This window comes from Budorcas taxicolor, chromosome 16 (assembly GCF_023091745.1).
Source record: "Budorcas taxicolor isolate Tak-1 chromosome 16, Takin1.1, whole genome shotgun sequence".
NCBI classification, from domain to species: domain Eukaryota; kingdom Metazoa; phylum Chordata; class Mammalia; order Artiodactyla; family Bovidae; genus Budorcas; species Budorcas taxicolor.
Genome location: NC_068925.1, coordinates 73,229,963 through 73,249,728, shown reverse-complemented (window position 1 = coordinate 73,249,728; position 19,766 = coordinate 73,229,963). Strand labels below are relative to the sequence as shown.

Here is a 19,766-nt window from a genome sequence, read left to right as displayed (position 1 = left end):
AGAGCAGACCCCGGGACTGAACCTGGGGCTCCTGCATTGCAGGCTGATTCTTTCCCATCTGGGCCACTGGGGAAGCCCCAAAAGGCTAAATATCTGAGCATTGATTTTGACAGCCTCTCGGATTTAAGAGAACAAAAATAAAATCTGGAGTCTTCCAAAGAAAAGGGTCCTGGTAATCCTGCTTTTGGCTGAAGTCACAGTGGCAATTCTTAAGAGTAAAGTAAACTAGGAAATGTATTGAAGAACAGCCTCAAATCACTTCAATCCTTAAATTTGTATTCAGGGAAGTCTGGCTGCTGGTGCTCTGATAAGTCACCTGTAAGAAGCATGACTGGGTGACTCAACAACAACAACAAAGAAGCAATGTTAATGTCCTCTAGAGGAAAAGAATGCCATCCTGAGACCTACACTATTTTATAGTTTTTGACATATAATGTCCACTACACAATCAAAAATAACCAGGCATGTGAAGAGCTGGAACAGTATCTAAACAAATTAAGAGAAACAATAGAATACAACAGGACAGGACCTACAGAGACTCCAGATTATATAGCCACTGAATACAGACATTAAAATAATTATTTGACAGAATAAAAGGCAGGATATCAAGAATTTCAGCAGAGAATCCGAAAGTATAAAATAAGGTACTGACAAGTCTAATACTAAAAAATACAAATATGCTAAACAAAAATTAACCAAAATAATGAATGCAATAAAATGTTCTAAAAGTAATTAGGCAAAACTAGAGAGTGAATTGGGAAATGGGAGAGTAATGGGAGAGTAATCAGAAAAAATATGCCAATACAACAAAGAAAGACCAAAGGTCAAAAAAATACAAGACCCAAACAGGAAACATGGAGATTCAGTGAGAAGAGTTGACATGTGCCCTGGGAATTCCAGAAGAGAGGAAAGAGAAAATAGAAATAAAGTTATAGAGCACTATTTACAATAGCCAGGACGTGGAGACAACCTAAATGTCCATCGACAGAGGAATGGAAAAAGAAGATGCGGCGCGTACGCATGATGGAATACGACTCGGCGTAAAAAGGCAACTGGGCCACTTGAGAGACGTGGATGCACCTGGAGACTGGCACCCAGAGTGAAGCCAGTCAGAAAGAGAAAAACCAATACTGTATGTTGATGCATATATGCGGAATCTAGAAAAATGGTACAGATGTTCTTATGTGTGAAGCAGAAATAGACACAGACGTAAAGACCAAATATATGGATACCAAGGGGTAAAGAAGGGTGTGTTGGAGGAATTGGGAGATTGGGATTTTCATGTAGACACTACTGATACTACATATAAAATAGATAACTAATGAGAACCTATGTATAGCAGGGAGCTCTACTTCATGCACTGTGGTGAACTGAGTGCGAAGGAAGTCCAAAAGAGAGGGGATATACAGTCAGTCCGTGGGGTCACAAGGAGTCAGACATGACCCAGCATGCATATGTACATATATGGCTGATTCACTTTGCTGTACAGTGGAAACTAACACAACATTGTAAAGCAACTATGCTCCAATAAAAATCAACTTAAAAAATAATGTTAGAAAGAGGTAACAGCTGAGAATTCCTCAATATTGACACCCCCTCCAAAAAAAAAAAAACAAAAAAACCCTCTCAACCCATAACAGGGGTCAGCCAAATTTGATGAGTCACCTATTTCTATATGGCCTGTGACTTAAGAATAGTTTTCATATTTTTAAAGAGTCAGGAAAGAAGGAGAGGGAGAGCAGAGACCGTATGTGGCCCACACAGCCTAAAATTTGTTTTTGCTCCTCTACATAAAATGTGACATCTGGGCCACAGATTCAAGAATCCCTATGACGACATCGTTGTCGTCATCTAGTCGCTAAGCCGTGTCCAACTCTTGCGACCCCATGGACTGTAGCCCGCCAGGCTCCCCTGTCCATGGGATTCTCCAGGCAAGAATACTGGGTGGGTTGCCATTTCCTTCTCCAGGGGATCTTCCCGACCCAGGAACCGAACCTGGGTCTCCTGCATTGCAGGCAGATTTTTTTTACTGACTGAGCTAGGAGGGAAGCCCCAAATGCACATACAAATCTATTCTCATGCTTAGTAGCCCAGGTTGTCATAAGGAGATTGGAGGGTGAAAAAAGGAAAAGGGAGATCAGGGCATTTATTTCCCCAGCTGACTCCTAGGTCACCATAGGTTGCTTGCATTCCTTGGCCAAAAGTTACAATTCCTATAAAGTGGTTTTCTCCATATTGTCTCTCAGCTTCCAGCTTTTAGTAAAAGCTCATCTTACTCCTTCATGCTAGGAAGACTCCCAACTCTAATCTTAATCCAGCCTCATTCTATTTAGTTCAGTTCAGTTCAGTTGCTCAGTCATGTCCGACTCTTTGTGACCCCATGAATTGCAGCACACCCGGCCTCCCTGTCCATCACCAACTCCCGGAGTTCACTCAGACTCACATCCATTGAGTCAGTGATGCCATCCAGCCATCTCATCCTCTGTTGGCCCCTTCTCCTCCTGCCCCCAATCCCTCCCAGCATCACAGTCTTTTCCAATGAGTCAACTCTTCACATGAGGTGGCCAAAGTACTGGAGTTTCAGCTTTAGCATCATTCCTTCCAAAGAAATCCCAGGGCTGATCTCCTTCAGAATGGACTGGTTGGATCTCCTTGCAGTCTAAGGGACTCTCAAGAGTCTTCTCCAACACCACAGTTCAAAAGCATCAATTCTTCGGTGCTCAGCCTTCTTCACAGTCCAACTCTCACATCCATACATGACCACAGGAAAAACCATAGCCTTGACCAGATGGACCTTAGTCAGCAAAGTAATGTCTCTGCTTTTGAATATGCTATCTAGGTTGGTCATAACTTTTCTTCCAAGGAGTAAGCGTCTTTTAATTTCATGGCTGCACTCACCATCTGTAGTGATTTTGGAGCCCAAAAAAATAAAGTCTGACACTGTTTCCACTGTTTCCCCATCTATTTGCCATGAAGTGATGGGACCAGATGCCATGATCTTCGTTTTCTGAATGTTGAGCTTTAAGCCAACTTTTTCACCCTCCTCTTTCACTTTCATCAAGAGGCTTTGTAGTTCCTCTTCACTTTCTGCCATAAGGGTGGTGTCATCTGCATATCTGAGCTTATTGATATTTCTCCCGGCAGTCTCGATTCCAGTTTGTGATTCTTCCAGCCCAACATTTCTCATGATGTACTTCGCAGAGAAGTTAAATAAGCAGGGTGACAATATACAGCCTTGACGTACTCCTTTTCCTATTTGGAACCAGTCTGTTGTTCCATGTCCAGTTCTAACTGTTGCTTTCTGACCTGCATACAGATTTCTCAAGAGGCAGGTCAGGTGGTCTGGTATTCCCATCTCTTTCAGAATTTCCCAGTTTATTGTGATCCACACAGTCAAAGGCTTTGGCATAGTCAATAATGCAGAAATAGATGTTTTTCTGGAACTCTTTTGCTTTTTCCATGATCCAGCAGATGTTGGCAATTTGATCTCTAGTTCCTCTGCCTTTTCTAAAACCAGCTTGAACATCAGGAAGTTCACGGCTCACATATTGTTGAAGCCTGGCTTGGAGAATTTTGAGCATTACTTTACTAGCATGTGAGATGAGTGCAATTGTTCGGTAGTTTGAGCATTCTTTGGCATTGCCTTTCTTTGGGATTGGAATGAAAACTGATCTTTTCCAGTTGTGGCCACTGTGGCCACTGCTGAGTTTTCCAAATTCTCATTCTATTACTAGGCCCAAATCTACACTACCTCCCACTGTTTCGCAGTATATTGTCCAATGCCTTTGTCAATCATCTCTTCATTAATTATCTCTTATCCACAAGGTCCTCGACATCCCTGAGGATGCTGGTCATCCTCAGGTATTTCACTGTAAAAGTACTAGAAGAAGGAGAAGGGGGTAGGAAGAAGGAAAGGGGAAAGGAGCGGGAGAAGAATAAAAAGGAATAGAGAAAGTATCTTAAAAGCAACCACATGAATTCCTACAATGAAACAACAATTAGTCCAAGAGCTGAATTCTCAAAAAATAATAGAAGTCAGATGATTAAGAAAGGACATCCAAATAACCAAAAGGAAGTAATTTCCAACCTTGAATTTAATATCCAATGCAAACATCTTTCAAGAATTAAAGCAACATAAAGATATTTTCAGACAAACAAAACTCAGGAGAATTTGTCACCAGCAGACTAAATTAAATATTGAAGGGTATTCTCTGGCTAGAAGGAAAAACTTTTCAGATGTAAACCAGGAGATGGCAGAAGGGATAAGGAACAATGAAAGAGAATATAGATACAAATGAATATCGGCATCAAAACAACGAAAATACATATAAAACTTATATACACTTGATAACAGTTCATAAGTGAAAAAGATAGTAAAAGAATTTAAAGTCTTTTAAAATCCTTGCAACATCTATGAAGAGGCATTAAGCATTAATTTATAATAAGTGGAAAAATTATACCGTATTTTCCAGAGTACACATTAAAAGAATAGTAAGAGAAAATAAAAGGTTAATAGAGGGCTGAAATAACACAAAATTATCAATACCAAAAGAAGGCAATAAATAAGATGAAAAAAAAAGAAAGAAACAAAGAACAGATGGGACAAAAAAGAGCAAAATAAGATAGAATATATAGACCAAAATATCACGTTAATTAAATACTTCAAATTAAAGGCAAATGTGCCAGACTGTATCAAAAATAAGCTGCTTAGAAGACACATATCTAAAAATAAAATATAGCAGGGTTTCTATTAAACAAGGGAAAAATACAATATGTAAATATTAAAAACAACTGAAAAAGTTAGTATAGCTCTATTGTGTCTTAAGTCACTTCAGTCATGTCCAACTCAGTGCGACCCTACGGACTGTAAACCACCAGGCTCCTCTGTCCATGGGATTCTCCAGGCAAGAACACATGGATTGCCATGCTCTCCTCCAGGGGATCTTCCTGACCCAAGGATCAACTCACATCTCTTATGTCTCCTGCACTGGCAGGCAGGTTCTTTACCACTAATGCCACCTGGGAAGACTTCTAGAGTCAATTTTGTAAACTATATTTATTATAAATTTTCTATAGGTTTTAATTTATAAAAGTTATTAGCATACAGTTGATAAATAATATCCTCATATCTTTTAATGCTTGTAGGACATTATAGTTGTGTCTCTTTTTTCATTTTTGATCCCTGATATTGGTTATATCCTCTCATTTTCATTTCTTTGCTTTCTCTTTTTCTTCCTAATTAGTATTGCCAGGGGTTATTAACTTTATCACTAAGTGTTTTCAAAGAAATAGCTTTGTTTTAGAATTTTGAAAAAATTATATATTTCTGGTGATTGAATTTTAAAATTATGAAATCTATATGTCTTATAATAATTTTCCTTTGAAGTTCTTTTTGTGTAATATTAACAGAGCTATTAATATTAGTAGAGGAATAAAGAAACCTAAAAACAGATATGAGAAATAGAAAGCAAATAGCAAGATGGTAAAATAAAACCAATGATAACAATGGGACTAAAATGGACTAAATATTCCAATTATCTGGCAAATATTGATGGACTAGATTTTCAAAAAATAAGAAGACCCAATTCTTTGCTATTTAGTTACAAAAAATATCCCTTAAAAATAAGGACACAAGAAATTTAAAGCAAAGAGATAGAAAAAGCCATGTCATACAAACACTATCTAAAAGAAAGCTGATGTCTATATGAATACTAGACAAGTTAAAATTAAAAAAAATAAAATAAATGCAATTGTTGTTCCGTCACTCAGTCGTGTCTGGCTCTTTGCAACCCCACGGACTACAGCACTCCAGGCTTCCCTGTCCATCACCATCTCCCAGAAGTGAAGTGAAGTGAAGTCACTCAGTCGTGTCTGACTCTTTGTGACCCCATGGACTGTAGCCTACCAGGCTCTTCTGTCCATGGGATTTTCCAGGCAACAGTACTGGAGTGGATTGCCATTTTCTTCTCCAGGGGATCTTCCCGACCCAGGGATCGAACCTGGGTCTCCTACATTGTAGACAGACGCTTTACCGTCTGAGCCACCAGGGAAGTCCATCACCATCTCCCAGAGCTTGCTCAAACTCATGTCCATTGAGTCAGTGATGCCATCTAACCATCCGGTCCTCTGTCATCCCCTTCTCCTCCTTTTCCAGTGAGTCAGTTATTTGCATCAGGCGGCCAAAGGATTGGAGTTTTAGCTTCAACATCAGTCCTTCCAATGAATATTCAGAACTGATTTCCTTTAGGATTGACTGGTTTGATCTCCTTCCTGTCCAAGGGATTCTGAAGAGTCTTCTCTAACACCACAGATCAAAAGCATCAATTCTTCAGTGCTCAGCTTTCTTAATAGTCCAACTCTCACATCCATACATGACTACTGGAAAAATCATAGCTTTGACGAGATGGACCTTTGTTGGCAAAGTAATGTCTCTGCTTTTTAATATGCTCTCTAGATTGGTCATACTTTTCTTCCAAGGAGCAGTTGTCTTTCAATTTCATGGCTGCAGTCACCATCTGCAGTGATTTTGGAGCCCAAAAAATAAAGTCTGTCACTGTTTCCATTGCTTCCCCATCTATTTGCCATGAAGTGATGGGACCAGATGCCATGATCTCAGTTTTCTGAATGTTGAGTTTTAAGCCAACTTTTTCACTCTCCTCTTTCACTTTCATCAAGAGGCTCTTTAGTTTCTCTTTGCTCTCTGCCATAAGGGTGGTGTCATCTGCATATCTGAGGTTATTGATATTTCTCCTGGCAATCTTGATTCCAGCTTGTGCCTTATCCAGCCTGGCATTTCTCATGATGTACTCTGCATATAAGTTAAATGAACAGGGTGACAATATACAGCCTTGACATAGTCCTTTCCCAATTTGGAACCAGTCTGTTGTTCCATGTCCAAGTCTAACTGTTGGTTCTTGACCTGCATACAGGTTTCGCAGAAGGCAGGTAAGGTGGTCTGGTACTTCCATAAATGTAATAAATATTAAGTAAAATGGGAATATTTCATAACAAAAAGACTCATTCACAAGAAGACATAACAATCCTACATGTGTATTCATCTAACAACATAGCTCTAAAAATACACAAAGCAAAAATTAACTGAACTAACAGGTGAAATAAACAATTCTACAATCACAGTTGAAGATTTTACAAACCTCACTCAGTATGTGATAGAACAAACAGACAAAATTCAATAATAATATAGACAATTTTTAAAACTATTAATCTACTTGACCTATTTATCATATAGAGAATATAACACTCAACTGCAAAATATACATTTTTTGTAAATTCATATAAAATATTTACCAAAATAGACTAGATATTTAGCCATAAAGCAAGTCTCAATAAAACTCAAGGAATTAAAATCATATAGTATATTTTCTTACCACTAAAGAAATAACCTAGAAATCAATAATGATTAGAAAATTATCAAATGTTTAGAAATTAGGCAACACTTTCAAATAAAAGAAATCACAATAGAAATGAAGTATAAGAAAGTGAAAATCACTCAGTCATGTCCAACTCTTTGTGACCTCATGGAGTATTACAGTCCATGGAATTCTCCAGGCCACAATACTGGAGTGGGTAGCCTTTCCCTTCTCCAGGGTATCTTCCCAATCCAGGGATCGAAAGCAAGTCTCCCACATTGCAGGAGGATTCTTCACCAGCTGAGCCACAAGGGAAGCCCAAGAATACTGGAGTGGGAAGACCATCCCTTCTCCAGGGGATCTTCCAGACCCAGGAATCAAACCAGGGTCTCCTGCATTGCAGGCGGATTCTTTACCAACTGAGCTATCAGGGAAGCCCTAGTAAGTAAGTGAAAGTCACTCAGTCGTATCTGACTCCTTGCAACCCCATGGACTATACAGTTCATGGAATTCTCTAGTCCAGAATACTGGAGTGGGGAGACTTTCCCTTCTCCAAGGGATCTTCCCAATCCAGGGATTGAACTGGGGTCTCTCGCATTGCAGGCGGATTCTTTACCAGCTGAGCCACAATGGAAGCCCAGCATACCGAACTGAAATAATAGGATTTTAACATTAAAATTTGGGGGATGTTTTCAAAAAGTCTTTAGAGAATAAAACAGCTTTAAATTCATATATTAAATCTTTGCTCAAATGATCAAAGATTCTATCCCATTACGCTGGGTGGGAAATAGACTAAGTTTTTTTAAAGTGCAAGAAAGAAAAATACAAATAAGAACAAAAATCAATGAAATAGAAAACAGACAGTTAGCTAAGTCAAAATTGGTACCTTTAAAAGATTAATAAAATTGACAAAACCCTACCACAACTGACCAAAATGAACAGAGAGAAGATTCAAATGACCAATGAAGAATAAACAGATATAATTCAAAAAGACACGTGCATCCCTATGCTCACAATAGCAGCATACAGAATAGCCAAAACATGGACACAACCTAAATGTCTACTGACAGAGCAATGGATGAATAAGGTGTGGCTGCTGCTGCTGCTAAGTCGCTTCAGTTGTGTCCAACTCTGTGCAACCCCATAGACGGCAGCCCACCAGGCTCCCCCGTCCCTGGGATTCTCCAGGCAAGAACACTGGAGTGGGTTGCCATTTCCTTCTCCAATGCATGAAAGTGAAAAGTGAAAGTGAAGTCGCTCAGTCATGTCCGACTTAGCGACCCCACGGACTGCAGCCCACCAGGCTCCTCCGTCCATGGGATTTTCCAGGCAAGAGTACTGGAGTGGGGTAGCACTCAGCCATTTGCAGCAACATGGATGCGACTAGAGGTTACTATGCTAAATGAAGTAAATCAGAAAGAGAAAGACTAATACCATATGATGTCACTTACATGTGGAACCTAGAATATGGCACAAATGAATCTATTTATGAGACAGAAACAAGCTCATACACAGAACAGACTGGGGTTGCCGACGGAGAGGGGAGTGGCAGGGAAAGGCTGGGAGTGTGGGATTAGCAGATGTCAATTCCCATACATAAGACAGATAAACAAGGTCCTACTGCACAGCACAGCAACTATACTCAGTATCCTGTGATAAACCATAATGGAAAATATAGATAAAAGAATGTCCGTATGTTCATAATTGAGTCACTCAGCTGTACAGCATAAATTGGCACAGCACTCTAAAATCAGCTATACATCAGTAAAAAAAATAATTCATGTTGAGGTTTAACAGAAAGCAAAACTCTGTTAAGCAATTATCCTTCAATTAAAAAAATAAATTAAAAAACAAAATTAAAAAATAAATGAAGAAAATCACTTTAGATTTAACAGACATTTAAAAATAATGATTGTATATTATATGTAACTTCTTGCCAATAAATTTGGCACACTAGATGAAAAGGGTAAACCTTCAACAATGTAAAACCGACACAAATGAAAAAAACAACATCTGTATAGTTCTACACTTCCTAAAGGAATTGAAATCATAATTTTAAATCTTCCCAAAAAGAAAATTTTGGAGCCAAGCAACTTTATTGATAAATTATTTAAGGAATAAATAATATCAATGTTACATAAATTGTTTCAAAGGGTACACTTCCCTGTGTATCCTTAACAAGGACATCACAAGGAAAAAAAATGAAAGGCCGATATCTCTCATGAACAGAGATGCAAAATGCCTAAATATTAATATTAGAAAATCATATACAAGTATATAAAAGAGTACGACATATCATGACCAATTAGGAGTTACTCCAGGAATGCAGGGTTAATTAACATTCAAAAGTCAGTCAACATAAGTCATCACATTAACAAAAGAAAGGAGAAAAAAACATTATTTCAATAAATGTATAAAGCAATCTGGTAAAATTAAATACTTCTTAATGATGAAAATTCACATAAAACCAAGATTATGAGAGACCTTTCTTAATCTAAAAAGCAGTATGTATTTGTAAACTAAAATCAATTAAAGTCAACAAAATACTGAAGGTGAAATAGTGAACATATCCCCCCATGGTTAACAATAAGACAAAATTGTGTAACTTGTTTCATTAGAGATCTTATCTAGTACTAATTCAAGAAAAAGAAGTAAAAGGCATAGATTTTGGAAATAAATTCACAAAGACATCACTGTGTATGTAAAAATACAGAAGAACTTACAAAATATTCAAATTAATAAGCAAAGTTGCCAACTTTGCTGCAAAATCAGTAAACAATTTTAGTATATGTGTTACCAAAGCAAGCATCAAAGTCAGTAAATAAAATAGTTTATATCAGCAACAAACAATTAAAAACAAAAAAATTTAAATCCTACTGACAACAGATGCACTAAAAACATCAGATATCTAGGAATAAGTTTAACAACAGCACTTTAAGAAATGTGTAAGACACTGACGCTGAAAACCACTAGATGCTGCTAAGAGAAATCTAAAGAAGACCCAAAGATGTGACTGGTTGATGGTCATAAATTAGAAAACACGATATTAAGATTTTCATTCTCTCCAAATTGGTTTTTGGATTCAGTATAATCCCATTCAAAACCCCTACAAGATTCTGGTTTTGTGTTCTTTTTTTGGTGGGGGGGACTGTGAAAATTAAAAGTTAACTCTCAAATTTTAGTGCATGTCCAAAGAAACTAGAATTGACAGGGCAGTCTTGAAGAAAAAGAACAAAGACAGTAACTGATTAATAATTACTATTATGCTATCACAATTAACACAGTGTAGTCCTGCTGTAAAGATAGACAAACACGCCAGTGGAACATCACAGAGTCTAAAAATAAACTCGAACACGGACAGCTCAGTGCCATGGTGGAGGTAACAGCTCAACGGCAGCCACGTGATGTTAGAACAGGAGGAGTGGAAGTGGAGACCCTTTCCCTCTGCTTCTCACCACTGCTGTCTGGGAACACTTTCGAAAATCAAAATCAGATCGTGTCACACACCTAATGGAAACCCAGGGTCGCTTCTTTTTGTCTGTGTGACAACACGTAAACTCCTTGGCAAGACCCTGTGTCACTACCTTGCTCCTGCTCTCAACCCTTCCCCAGGGCTGACTCTCTGCTTTGGACGTAATGAATGCCTTGCTAGTCCCTGACAGCTCACCCCTCTGCTCCTGATTGCTCCTCTTACAAGACTCTCCTCCTTACTCCTCACCAGACTAACCCCGGTCATCTCCTCCAGGAAGCCTTCCAGCTTCTCTCAACAGGTTACATGCTCCTCAACAGCAAGAAATAACACCCTGAGCTGACCCTTCTCACATCCTCTGCTGGCGTTTATCATTCATGGTCCCCACTAGACTGGGAGCAAACTGAAGAGTTGTATCCCCATCCCCTACCACTTCAGTCAGTAAGGTTTCTTTAAAGAAAGATCACCCTAAACAGGGGTTTACAAACACCCTCAACAGGGGCTTCCCTGATAGCTCAGCTGGTAAAGAATCTGCCTGCAGTGCAGGAGACCCTGGTTCAATTCCTGGGTCGGGAAGATCCCCTGGAGAAGGGATAGGCTACCCACTCAGTATTCCTGGGCTATCAGATCTACTGTTGTATCACAATGCTTGTGTTCAAATAACCTTTACTGGGCTTCCCTGGTGGCTCAGACAGTAAAGAATCTGCCTGTAGTGCAGCAGACCCAAGTTCAATCCCTGGGTTGGGAAGATCTCCTGGAGGAGGGCATGCAACCCTCTCCAGTATTCTTGCCTGGAAAATCTCCATGGATGGAAGAGCCCGGCGGGCAACAGTCCATGGGGTCACAAAGAGTCAGACGCAACTGAGTGACTAAGCTCAGGACAGGACCCCAAACAAGATTCGAAGAAATGTTGGTAGAGAATTAAAAGTAGAACTGGGGTTGGCCAAAAAAGAGACTAGGGGGGAAAGAAAAAGGACAATGTGTGAGCAGAGGTGAGTCAGGCACATCTCTCGAGTCTGTTCTGCTCCAATGTACAATGCTCTCAGAGCATCACTAAGTTGCGTGTCCGATTCTTTTGCAGTCCCACAGATTGCGGCCCGCCAGGCTCCTCTGTCCATGGGACTTTTTAGGCAAGAATAATGGAGTGAGTTGCCATTTCCTCCTCCAGGGATCTTCCTGACCCAGGCAGCAAAACCACATCTCCCGTGTCTCCTGCTTTGAGAAGGCAGATTCTTTACCACTTGAGCCACCTGGGAAGCCCATTAGACTTAATAGCTTGAGTTAAACATTTTCAGTTTGTATCCAAGAGACAGCATAGGCTGCTGAGATGGGCTGGTCTGCATGCCAGTGTCTCAGCTCTTCCACACTCTCCATGTTCCAGGGATCCACGGGAGAAGGAAAGCCCAGGAGCAGACCTGTGCTGCTGCTGCTGCTGCTAAGTCGCTTCAGTCATGTCCGACTCTGTGCAACCCCATAGATGGCAGCCCACCAGGCTCCCCCATCCCTGGGATTCTCCACGCAAGAATACTGGAGTGGAGTGCCATTGCCTTCTCCTGGCCTGTGCTGATCAGGCCTAAATAAGCAGTGCTATCAATAATGGAGTTTTTTAATAGCTTTTTGTTGTTGTTGTGAAATACATAAATTATAGTACATCCATACAATGGAATACTATTCAGAAATAAAAAGAAATAAGCTATCTGATAGTCCCCAAAATACATGGAGGAAACTCAAGGGCTTATTTCTAAGTGAAAGAAGCCCATCTGAGAAGGCTACGTATTATATGACCCCAACATTATGACATTCTGGAAAAGGTAAAATGATAGACAGTAAAAAGCAGTTGCCACAAGTTAGGGGGAAGGATGGGATGAATAGGTGGAGCACAGAGATGTTTAGGGCAGTGAACCTGTTCTGTATGATACACAATGGTGGACACATGCCATTAGCCATCTGTCAAAACCCAGAAAATGTATACTGCAAAGAGTGATCCCTAATGGAAACTATGGACTTCAGCTGATAATGATGCTTCATATTGGCCATAACGGGGCTTCCCCGATGGCAGATAAAGAATCTGCCTGCAATGCAGGAGACACAGGAAATGCAGGTTTGATCCCTGGGTCAGGAAGATCCCCTGGAGTAAGAAGTGGCAACCTATTCCAGTATTCTTGCCTGGAGAACCCCATGGACAGAGGAGCCTGGTGGGCTACAATCCATAGGGTCACAAAGAGTCAGGCACGACTGAGTGGCTGAGCACACTGGCCGTAACAAGTGTAATATATGCGTGCAAGGTGTTCATAACAGGGAATCTGCTGGTGGTGAAGGTCGTCTTTCTATTTCTATAAACCTAAACTGCTCTGAAAATTAGTCTATTAATAAAAAATAATTGCTATGATAAACCACAGGAAAATACATAAAGAAATTATAGTACATCCACACAATGTATTGCTGAAAGTCTAGGATAGAAAACTCTCAGTCATTTCATGACATTCAGCCAACAGCTTCCTCTGAGATTTCAGCTGGAAAAGAGGTGTCACCTGTATGGGAATTGAACCAGTGTCCATCCACCTAAATAGAAACCACAGGTAAGCCCTGAAAACTACAAATCAACGGGATGATCTGTGTACATAGATCCAATTTGATTTCAGCTTCAGTGATAAGGAAATCACAGAAAAGCTAGGAATAGTGATCCTAGAAGGACCTTGGCCCATCCGCCAAGAAGAGAGAAGGAGGACAGGCAACCAGCCCTTTAGATTTACTTCTGACCCCATGCTCACTGTCCAGCCCTATGCGTATGCACTAGGGACCTCAGTTTAGGGTCACCCAGGCTGACCATTCAAACCTCTCACCCCTTGGAGGTGGGGTGGGGGGCAGGCAGAAGGGGCCAAGTTGGGAACAATTCGCAGAAGGACTTGAGGAATATCACACACTGCTTGGCTCATTCTGTCTCCAGATCTCTGATGAGGCAGCATGACTTGCAGGGAAAAGCACAGACCTAGGAGTTATGAGACCAGAGTCCAGTTTTACTCTCTGGACAAGCTGGCCCTTTCCCCTCATCTGCAAAGCAGGGATAATCTTTCCTAGAGCCACAGAAGGTTTAAGCTGAAATAGACCCATCTTACAGGTGAGGTAAGCAAAGTCCAAGGAGACGAAATGACTTCTATAGGTTTGCACGGCTGGAAGCCGACAAGTCATCTTCCCCTCAGTTAAGTGCAGTTTCTTTACCACCACAGAGCTGAAACAAAGGCCCTCTGCACAACAAAGAATACGGTCAATAATATTATTAAAACTTTGTATGAGGACAGATGGTTACTAGATTTAGCGCAGTGAACATTTTATAATGTTTGCAAATGTATAACTACTATGGACTACACCTGAAACTAACATAATATGGCAGGTCAACTACATTTCAATAATAAAAAAGACAATCCGCTTGAAAGTGTTTGGGAAAGGTAGATGCTCTAGATGGAGGGAAGTCGCTATCAGTGCTGTTATCTTTCCATCAGCACGCCCCGGTCCTCCTCTGCTCTGGGTGAACGTCTCCCATGTGCTTTTGGCAACTGTCAGCTGTGACTGGCCCTAGCTGGTGGTGCTGCAGTCTGAGGTTGCAGGGCCAGGGACAGAGGAAGCTCTTGGCCCCAGGCCTCAGGGCACCAGAATTGTGACCCAGGTGGGGGCACAATTGGCTCATCCCCTGTTTGCACTTCTGCACTCCACTGGATAAAATTAGGATTCCTTATGTTTTGTGAATAATAATTCTATCTTTAACCCATGACACACACCAGGGCAATAATCCACGAAGTCAAGGGTCCCCAACCCCCAGGCCACGGACTAGGTAGCAGTCAGTGGCCAGTGAGGAACCTGGCCACATAGCAGGCGGTGAACAGCGGTGGGCCAGCCAGCGAAGCTTCACCTGTATTTACAGCCGCTCCCCATCAGTCGCATTACCCGCTGAGCCCCAACTCCTGTCAGATCAGCAGCGGCGTTAGATTCTCGTAGCAGCGTGAACCCTACTGTGACCTGTGCATGAGAGGGATGTAGACCTGCTCACTCCTTATGAGGATCATCCCCAAACCAGCCCCCCTGCCCTGCAACACTGGTCCATGGGAAAAGCGTCTTCCGGAAAACCAGTCCCTGGGGCCCAAAAGGTCGGGGCCCACTGCACTAAGTGCTTGAAAGAGACCCCCTGGGCTTTTGCTCTAGCACACCCATTCCGAGCTTCCACTTACTCCGTTTCCAGACCTTCTGTCCTCTCACCAGTTTAACTAATGCGCAAACATACTCCCAAATGGCCTCCAAAACGGATGATTACCAACAGACTGGAGAATGACGCAAACGCAGGCCATCTACATAAGTGAACCAAGCTGGGGCAAAATGGATTGCCTGTGTGGCCTAAATCATGAGGTGGGCTCCATCCAAACAGGGCTGAATTCACAATCGCTGGCTTTTTAACCTAATTTCCTGAGCCAAGATTGGGAAGGTCCAATCCTTTCACTTTAAGAGCCCTCTCCCCAGTACCCACGCCTATACCCTAACCCCTACACACACAGATGGCAAAGGCCCCACTGCCCATCTGCCGCTTCCCTGGTGGTCTCCACTGCAACACAATTCCATTGGCATAACTAAAAGGATACCAGAGAGAGGTCTGTTCCATTACTGTTTATGCAAAATGAATCAGTAATTCCCTATTTCTCCCCATTCTCTAGTCTTAGATGAGCAACCCCATGGCAGAGCCTGGGGAAGAAGACAACGTATGGTGAATTAATCAGAACTCTTCTAATGAAGCAATTTTCCCCACCTAACCCAGGTTCCAGTTGAGCTATTTCAAATCCTGAAAGATGATGCTGTGAAAGTGCCACACTCAATATGCCAGCACATTTGGAAAACTCAGCAGTGGCCACAGGACTGGAAAAGGTCAGTTTTCATTCCAATCCCAAAGAAAGGCAATGCCAAAGAATGCTCAAACTACCGAACAATTGCACTCATCTCACACACTAGTAAAGTAATGCTCAAAATTCTCCAAGCCAGGCTTCAGCAATACGTGAACCGTGAACTTCCTGATGTTCAAGCTGGTTTTAGAAAAGGCAGAGGAACCAGAGATCAAATTGCCAACATCCGCTGGATCATCGAAAAAGCAAAAGAGTTCCAGAAAAACATCTATTTCTGCTTTATTGACTATGCCAAAGCCTTTGATTGTGTGGATCACAATAAACTGTGGAAAATTCTGAAAGAGATGGGAATACCAGACCACCTGACCTGCCTCTTGAGAAACCTATATGCAGGTCAGGAAGCAACAGTCAGAACTGGACATGAAACAACAGACTGGTTCCAAATAGGAAAAGGAGTACGTCAAGGCTGTATATTGTCACCCTGCTTATTTAACTTCTCTGTGGAGTACATCATGAGAAACGCTGGGCTGGAAGAATCACAAACTGGAATCAAGATTGCCGGGAGAAATATCAATAACCTCAGATATGCAGATGACACCACCCTTATGACAGAAAGTGAAGAGGAACTTAAAAGCCTCTTGATGAAAGTGAAAGAGGAGGGTGAAAAAGTTGGCTTAAAGCTCAACATTCAGAAAACGAAGATCATGGCATCCGGTCCCTTCAGTTCATGGGAAATAGATGGGGAAACAGTAGAAACAGTGTCAGACTTTACTTTTGGGCTCCAAAATCACTGCAGATGGTGATTGCAGCCATGAAATTAAAAGACGCTTACTCCTTGGAAGGAAAGTTATGACCCACATAGATAGCATATTGAAAAGCAGAGATATTACTTTGCCAACAAAGATCCGTCTAGTCAAGGCTATGGTTTTTCCAGTGATCATGTATGGTTGTTGAGAGTTGGACTGTGAAGAAAGCTGAGTGCTGAAGAATTAATGCTTTTGAACTGTGGTGTTGGAGAAGACTCTTGAGAGTCCCTGGGACTGCAAGGAGATCCAACCAGTCCATTCTAAAGAACACATGTAAGAATTAAAGATTTTAAAATTAAAAATAAATAAATAAATAAATAAATAATAAAATTAAAAAAAAATAATAATAAAGGAGCTCAATCCTGGGTGTTCATTGGAAGGACTGATGCTGAAGCTGAAACGCCAATACTTTAGCCACCTGATGTGAAGAGTTGACTCACTGGAAAAGACCCTGATGCTGGGAGAAGGGGACGACAGATGAGATGGCTGGATGGCATCACTGAGTTGATGGACATGAGTTTGAGTGAACTCCGGGAGTTGGTGATGGACAGGGAGGCCTGGCATGCTGCGATTCATGGGGACACAAAGAGTTGGACACAACTGAGCAACTGAACTGAACTGAACCCAGGTTCAACAGGTGGGGTGCCCTTCATGGCCTCTCCAACCCACTCTAAGCACCAGCAGCCCTTCGTGCCCACTGATTTAATGGTGCCTTTTAACACAAAAGTCTGTGCCTGGAAAACGGTGCTATCCCTTGGTGAGCATCTTAAAGTGCCCATCTCATCACCAACCCACCTGCCTCAGGGAAACTGCCTCTTCCCATCTCTTGGTACCCAATACCCAGCCTCCCCATCACAACAACCAAGCCAAGGGTGAACCACACACATCAGGAACTTCTTGGTCAGTTCTGACTCAATAGTATCCTTCTGTGTTTTCTCCCTATTTTACCAAAACTGTCATGGAACAGACCCAGAGAATATGACTCATTCAAGACGGTGCAGCAAATCATATGGTCACAGTAATACTGAGTCCCCTTGTGATTCTTCTCTGTTCTATTTGTGAGTTAAGAAGGTTAAACCATATGACAGTTCTATTGGGCTCTGACCTCCAGTCGGTCTACTTATCATGAAAAGAAAGGGATGTTGCTCAGTCGTGTCTGACTCTTTGCGACCCCATGGACTGTAGCCTACCAGGCTCCTCCAGCCATACAGTTTTCCAGGCAAGAGTACTGGAGCAGGTTGCCATTTCCTTCTCCAGGGGATCTTCCCAACCCAGGGATCAAACCCGGGTCTCCCACATTGCAGGCAGACACTTTACCATCTGAGTAACCTGCTAAATATTCCCTTCCCACCCTACCTTCCTCCAACTTCCACCAAAGTTAGGAAGTCAGGGTGCTGAGTCTCTCATTTTTACAGTCAGTCTGGAGGTGAGACTAACACCAGGGATTCTGAACTCACCAGGTTTTGCAACTGACAGGGAACTCAAATCCACAGCCCAAATGTGATGCGTTCAGGCAGGTGAAGTGGTATCATGCCCTAGCTGCAGCTAGCAAAACTGGGATCCAGAAAGGCTATATGACGTGCACAAGGTTCTCAGCTGTCCTTATAGGTGAGACCAAGAGGACCAGCAGCCAAATCTTCAGTATTCTTGTGTTTCCCCAACTCTACCACAACTATTACAGAAAGGTTTTATTTCAGGTGTCAGCCAAAGCTCTGAAAGGAGTTATCAAATATAAAGTCAAGTCTTTACAGAAGCAAATCATAACTATAACCTCTTAATGTTCATATTATTATCCATGATCAAGACACAGTTGTAAGAACTTTAATGCTAAGACCCTTTGCCAACTATTAATAGAAAGCTATAGAGAAATTACAGCTTCCCAGGTGGCTCATTGGTAAAGAATTCACCTGCCAATGCAGGAGCCACAAGAGATATGGGTGTGACCCCTGGGTCAGGAAGATCCCCTGGAGTAGGAAATTGCAACCAACTCCAGTATTCTTGCCTAGAAGATCCCATGAAGAGAGAAGCCTGAAGGGCTACAGTCCATGGGGTTGCAAAGAGTTGGACAGGACTGAGGGACTGGTCACAGAGAAATTATAATTTCCCTATCTACAATAGATTTCACAAATCTGGACACCAGAAACCATGTCAAGGGTACTCACAATTAATGGCAAAGGAATTCTAACCCAACATACACAGTGCATAGGAAGAAGCTCTATGCTCTGCTAACCTACAAGGTAATCTTGACACATTTACATATGTGTTTACAGCTCTGCCAGTGTTTAGTAAGAAACCACAGAAGCCAAAGAACTGTTCTATTTATCTGCAAAATTTCAATGTCATTGCTGTAAATAGCAAATGGCTTATTTTTAAAACTCAACCAGTATTTTTAGAGTTAAAACTCATTTCCCATATGTGCATAAGAAGCTCTTGTAGGTTGAAATAATCAGTTAAATTATCTAAGCCAAAATGATCATATTTTCCTCGCTAACATAAAATTTGCTAGAAATGTACTCACAGAGAAAAATAGCACTCCCAACATGTACTAAAATTCACATTTAAGAATCCCAACATTCAGTTTGGGGATGATTTCACTCTTCTAAATGTCTCGACTCATTTAATCCCCCTACAAAATCCACACAAGCCACCCGAAGCATTATTTCTCAGGATTTTAAAGTCTATTAAAACACACCACACAGATGAAAACAGGGACTGTTCTGAGTCTGGAGCATCTGAACACCAGTTCCCCTTCGCTGGAGAGCAAACAGTAGGAAGTTGGATTCTCAGGCAGGGGCTGGAATCCTCGCCCACTGCTGGTACTGATGTGAAGGTGAGAGGCACCATTATGCCACCAGCAAGACGTGGGGTCACTGGCAGTCCCTGTTATCCTGGCAGGGAACTGGCTGTCCCTTCCCACTATGTCAAGGTTGAGTCCTACTCGCCCTTTAGCCCTGAGAGCGAATCTTGCCTCACTTCAGCCTCCCAACAACTTCCTGATGACCCACCCAGACAGCAGGACAGCCACACTGAAGGCCTCGGGGACCCTCTGCAACCCGAGGCAGTGAGGGCCACTGCTACCTGAGGCTGAAGACCTACTTACCAGGTGTACTGAACATTCAAACTAGATAAGAATCTGACATTTTCCTTTGCCGTGATATGACACCCTTGCTTTTTTCAAAGGAGAAAATCACTTTAACCAGCCGAGTGGCCCCTTCCTGCTGCAACAGGTCCCAGCACA

At 41.8% G+C, this 19,766-nt stretch overlaps 1 protein-coding gene across 1 annotated transcript in view; it reads right to left on the bottom strand.

The window, feature by feature from the left end:
- KCNH1 (potassium voltage-gated channel subfamily H member 1) overlaps nt 1–19,766 on the bottom strand; it is a 421,111-nt gene that overhangs the window by 300,433 nt on the left and 100,912 nt on the right. The window lies entirely within an intron of this gene.